General features: G+C 40.4%; 1 protein-coding gene across 1 annotated transcript in view; it reads left to right on the forward strand.

Annotated features, from left to right (window-relative positions):
- Stmp1 (short transmembrane mitochondrial protein 1) overlaps positions 1–6,030 on the forward strand; it is a 9,732-nt gene that overhangs the window by 654 nt on the left and 3,048 nt on the right. The gene's annotated exons all lie outside the window — the stretch shown is intronic.

Genomic DNA, 6,030 nt, shown 5'->3' on the forward strand with positions numbered 1-6,030 from the left:
TTCTGGCAAAAATCAAATATTTCTAAAATCGCCTGTCGAGGATTCTAGGGAAACATGCCAGTCAAATTTTCAGATGAAAGTTTTCAGACACTTTCAGATGAAAGCGTTTCATCTTCTAGTTCTAATAAAGCAGATATCCTCTTTCTTTCAGAGGGTCAATGGCTACCTGGTGCTCCGAGAATAAGTTGCTTTTTAATCCCGCTAGCCTAAACAGGATTGTTGACATAAACTGACCCCCAAAGACTGCTGCTCCATTGCCCCTGGGGTTTCCTCCAGTATCCTAACTACGCCTTAGTTTAGGAGGTAGGAATAATTAGCAGTAATTTACTTGTTAGGGATCACTTTTAAAAGCAGCATCAACCAGCTAGTGTAAGATGATACGATTGGCCCTTCCACTGCATTTGTTGCTCATTGATAAGCAGGGAGGACTTTAAATCAATATACACTTAACTTTTTAAGTGCTTTGCTGAATGAGTCTATCTGGTGGGGGACTAAACTGCTCCATACTTACATGGGTTTTGATTGGAAAATTCAAAATTTTCAACATTTTAAGGACAGATGCTGAAGCCGACCCTTAGATGCTTAGCTAAGATGTAACTGATGTTCCTACTCTTGCCCTGGCTCTGTCTCCTCTTCGTTGCTTTTGTGGGAAAAGTGGATACAGATGTACAGAGGTGGTAATTTCTGCAAATATTACATTAGCCATTTCAACTGTTTTCTAATGTTTAAGAGTTTAGACTCTAGGATACACACTTGAATTTGTACCCTATTAATCTCAAGGTGTGTGTGTTGGGGACCTGGGGGGGAAGTGTTGGCCAGATTATTTAAATTTTCTATGCTTCAGTTTGCACCTTATGAGGTTTCAAAAGGAGCCAATACATTAAACACGTAAATATTAAATAGTGATTGCAATACTGCCCTTTCTCTTCTATAAGGTATCAGAAATGGGAACTGGCTTCCCACAGACAGATGATAGGAGAAGGTTGGGTGTGGTAAAATGACTCCTAGCTCTTCACTTTGATGATGCCAGGCAGCTGAATACTTTGTAACCTCAGGATGTTGCCTAAGTTGTTGCCTAGGGGGGCTCTTGAAAACTTTCGCCTTTGATTGTGTTTGTTGCTTGTTGTTTCCTTTCCCCCTCGGATTAAAATGGAAACTCATTATCCCCATTTCCACACTGCGCTCCACAGCTGGCTCCTAGCTTGGCTGAAGTTCTTTTAAGGAACACTTAGATGGGAATTGGACTGTGATCACTGCCTGAGTGTCACAGCACCTGAACACTGCTACAGTTTCTGCTCCCCTCACCCCTGGGGCCCAGCAGCAGCTGTTAACTTAAATCACCTCCTCCTAACTCACCCCCATTCAGCTTCTGGGGCCTGTGTACTGTACGGCTAGGTTCTGTCACGTGATAACTCAGAATCACGGAATGATCTTGACTGGCCACTGCTCTTGCAGAGGGGACCTTATCTGGGCAGAGCAGCTGGGAGGCTCCCTCCCTGTCCCTAATCTTGTCACCGGCTGCTTGCTTCTGCTCTTAGTTCCTGTGAATTGCTCAAGTCCTGAGCTGGCTGCGCTCCTAAAACTTAGAGTACGGGCACCTTTCACATCAGCTTCCAGAACAACCTTGAGTCCCCTTCTGCGCTTCCAGATCCCTAGTATCAACTGTCGGTGTCTCTCCTTTGGCTTTCCCTCAGCCTCTACTCATCCGGATTGAGTATCCCTTCCTGCTTTCCCAATCGTTCCCCCTTCCTCCCAGCCCCCCACTTAACTTTGAAATGTTGACATAATCTTTGATTTCTTTCTTTTATTCATTTTATCCATTAAAACTTTTACTGTTGATGTCACATGTTTATCTAGTCTTTTCTTAGAACCATGTAATACAGTAGGTGCATCTTCAGCACAGCAGAGATTCTTAAATTACATTCATTTCTCTATTGGCTACTGTGTATACCGCTCCTGTGGGGGCATGCAAGCGTAAAGGTGTGAGGACAGCTTCCAACAGTTGGTTCTCCTTCCCCCATATGGGTTCTGGGGATTGGATTCAGGTTGCCAGGCTTGGTGGCAAGGGTGTTAGTTAGCCTGCTGAGCCATTTTCCAGACCAGACCTGCTGTGTATAATAGTCTTGAGTAGGATCTTTAATCAAAGAGTTAGAACATCACCTTTCATGTAGCTGTCGGGTCTCCATGGCTGACTCACAAAAGCTTGCTCTGTTCAGGGTGTTATTTCCTCTGTGTCTTGGAACTCAGGCTGTAAACTAGCAGAGTTCTCCAGTCTGGCTGGCATGTTGCTGCATCTCTTCACTACTAAAGGATTTAGTTTGGGGATATAAAAGGGACTTAGTCAATCCGCAGTGACTGACTTTATTTGCAGTCAACCCTGTGATATCCTGGGTCCATCTGCATAGTTAACTAAGCTGGGATGGAAAATATTAGAAGATAGTTGCCTATGAATGGTATGTGTACAGTTTTTCCTTGCTATTCCTGAACAGTACAGTGGGATAGACTGCCTCGGGCCTTTCATTGCAGTAGATATTGTGAGTGATGAAGAGGGTTAGAGTGTGTTGGAGGATATGGGTGGGTTCCTATGCAGCTATATGAATAGCTACAGATATTGGTGTGGAGGGTGTCCTAGGATGGATCTCCTCATTAATTTTAGGTCTTCCTTTTTCACTTCATTATTACTGTTGATTATAAGATAGATAGTGGAATATTTGCTCCAGCTTCTTTTAGAGCAGGCAAACCAGTGCACCTTTCCCAGAAAGATTTCATGTGCTCCTGTTGAGTATTGGCACAATAAGGAGTTACTGATAGTTCTTGTTTATTTTTTTTCTTCTTCTATTCTCTAAGCAATATTACCAAATATAAAACATAGCATGCTTTTCTAGGAAGCACTGAAGGACTTTAGCCCTAGCAAGGTTTTGCTTTAATGCACAGAATGTAGATTTTTTTTTTTTTTAACTACTGAACATTTGGTGATAGTCTTTACACTTAGTTTAAAAACTAAGACACAGAAATGGTAGTGTGTGTTCATGCCTCCTTGGAAGGCCTTCTGACTTCTTCTTTTGAATCTGAATTTAAGAATATTGTTACCATGGCTGGAGAGATGCCTCAGCTGTTGAGAGCACTGGTCGCTCTTCCAAAGGACCTGGGTTCGATTTGCCATACACTGATAGAGGTTCACAACATCTGTAATTCCAATCCTAGGGGATCTGATGTTCTCTTTTGGCCTCTGCGCACACTGCACGAATGTGGTGTGTGTTTTACATGTGGGCAGAACACCCATATGGGTGAAAATAAATAACATTTTAAAATATTTTATCAACTTAGCTTTTTATTAGTTCTAGTTAGGTAATGTATAGTTTTGAGTTGTAGATGCTTTTACCATAAACAAAATATCATTTTCAATACTAGCATGGGCCAAATATTTGCTTGATATATATATACATATATATATATATGTATATATATACATATATATATATATTTTTAAGATTTTGTTATTTTAAGTGTGCTTGCACTCAGAGCAGAGGTGTTAGGTTCTCTGGTGAGTTGCAGGTAGTCATGAGCTGCCTGATGTGGGTGCTAGGACAGAGCTCATCCTGTGAAAGAGTAGCATGAGCTCTGAGTCACTGAACCATCATCTCTCCAGCCTTTTTTTGTTTGTTTGTTTATAGATTCTTAAACCCTTATCAGTAACTTGGGCTTGAGTGTGTTATTTTTGAAAATACATTTTGATGAGTCACATTCGGACTTGTCAGCCACTTTGGGGTTCTGCCAGGAGCCATCCCAGATAAACATTGCGGTTTTATTTGCTGGTCTCCAGACACAACTTTCTGAAAGGGAAGGGCCTGAGCAGATGACAGACATCTGTTTTGAAGTAGGTTCTGTGCCTTTTAACAGAGCCTTTTAGTGTTAATGGATAAGGCATTGTTGACCTATTTTTTTGTGTGTTAAAAGAGAAAGGTACACTTAGAATAATTTAGATTTCTCATGTCAGACTCTTCCATTTATTGGACTGGTTCTCTTCTGCTCCTCTGGAATTTCCATTCTTTCTAACAAAACCCAGTTTGGAAGCCATGAAGTTGTCTTTGGCTTCTTCTATTTCACCCCAGGTAGTAGTTGAGATTGCTTTACCAAATTTTGGTGATACTTTTTGTTTTTGTTTGTTTGTTTGCTTGCTTGTTTTGCTTTTGTGGTATTGAGACAAAAGTTACCTATTTAATGTATGTAATCCAGTGGCTTTCTTACCTATTTAATGTATGTAATCCAGTGGCTTTCATGTGCTCAGAGATTGTGTACTGTCCTGTTTTACATAAAAAAGAAACTGTATAATATAAGGAGTCATTTTTCACTCTTCTCTTTAACCTGAACAGTCAACAGTTGATTTTGTATCACCGAGGAATTGTTTTGTATATTTTTTTAATAGAATATAGTATGTGGTGTTTTCTGATTGCCCTTGACCACACTGTCAAGGCTCCTCTATAGACAGCATGGAGCAGTGGGTGCTTTATTTCTTGTCATGATGGGTATGTGTTAGTTAGCGCTCCAGTTGTTTCCGCTCTTGGTTGTTAGGAATGGCTAAGCCAGGAATATTGAGGTAGGCATTTTTGTGGGGGTTTATGCTCCTCCTTTTGCTGCATATCCACACTGGAGCTGTCACATCCTATAACGCAGCTCTGTGAGAAGTGGCTAGATGGTTTTCTAGAGTGGCCATGCGTTGTACACCAGTTGAGGATAAAGACCTCCGCCCCTTGTCTTGCCAACATTTGTTGTTCATTTTTGTTTTGTTTTGTTGCTTTTGAGTAGAGCCATCTAATGGGTGTGCCATGGTTCCTCATGATTTCAATTTGTGTTTCCTCAATGACTAACCAGCGTCAAACATCTCATGGGCTTGTTGACTGTGTCTTTGGAGAAATCCACTCACAGCTGTTGCTCAGTTTTTAAATTGAATTATGTTTCTCTGTCATTTAATTGTGAAAGATCTTTATTCTGGATAAAAATACCATCAGATTATGATTTGCAGATAATTCTGTTTTGTGGTTTGTCCTTCCTCTTTGACAGTATTATTTGAAGGGCAAACAGTTTTACATTTTTATTTTGTGTGTGTATGGACATATGGCTATGCAGGACAGACTACTTGGCTGTGCATGCAGATGTGGAGGTTTAGATTCACTTTTCTTGTCTGTTTCGACCTGTTGACCATCTCCTGAAGCCTGCACGCTTTCCTGACCTCCTGGGTTAGCCATCATTTTCCTGAATGAGTGACACATCTCATAATGTGCTCTGCATCATATTTAAAATGTCTCATTGTAGATCTGGTAGTATTCTGAAACTTGAATGGGGTGCCGTTTATAGAGGCCATGGGTTTTGTTTTGTGTTCTAAAATAACTATTCCCTTTTCTGCCCCAATGCTTGGTAACGTTGCCAAAATAGAGCCACACTAGATAGCCTGTGTTTATTTTGAGACACACATAGTAAGAATTAGGAATTCTGTGTCTGAGCTGGAGCATTTCAGTGTTAGCCTGTTTTAGAGATGAGGAAGCTCAGCAACGCTGGAGCAGGTTGAGCGGCCCACCTCAAGGCAGTCCCTCAGACAGTCAGACTTTCAGTGTTACTGCTTCTTGAAGTTCCTCATCTCAGTTAGGATTAGCATCACCAAGGATTTTTTTCCCTCTCCTTTTAAATTTTGTCTCAAATTTAATTATCCTTCTGGATTTCAAAAAGTTGTGGTTTGAATCTACTAAGGTAAAAAAAAATATATAATTCTGATTCTTATTGCAATCTTGGTAATGACTTTTAAAAACATCAGAAAATGGTTAGCAACTAGAAACTAGGTAGCTTCTTTTATGTTTCTTGCTAACAGCCAACCAATTTAAAATTGCCTTTGGATTTAAAGGTTAAGTATAAGACAGAGCCATTTGTATTTCTTGGATTTTGTTTGTTTGTTTGTTTTTTGTTTTGTTTTTCTCCCTTTAGGATTTATTTTTACCATTTTTATTGGTGGTGGTGGTGGGGTAGTGGGGTGGTGGT

Source organism: Mastomys coucha, unplaced genomic scaffold (genome assembly GCF_008632895.1).
Source record: "Mastomys coucha isolate ucsf_1 unplaced genomic scaffold, UCSF_Mcou_1 pScaffold20, whole genome shotgun sequence".
NCBI classification, from domain to species: Eukaryota; Metazoa; Chordata; class Mammalia; order Rodentia; family Muridae; genus Mastomys; species Mastomys coucha.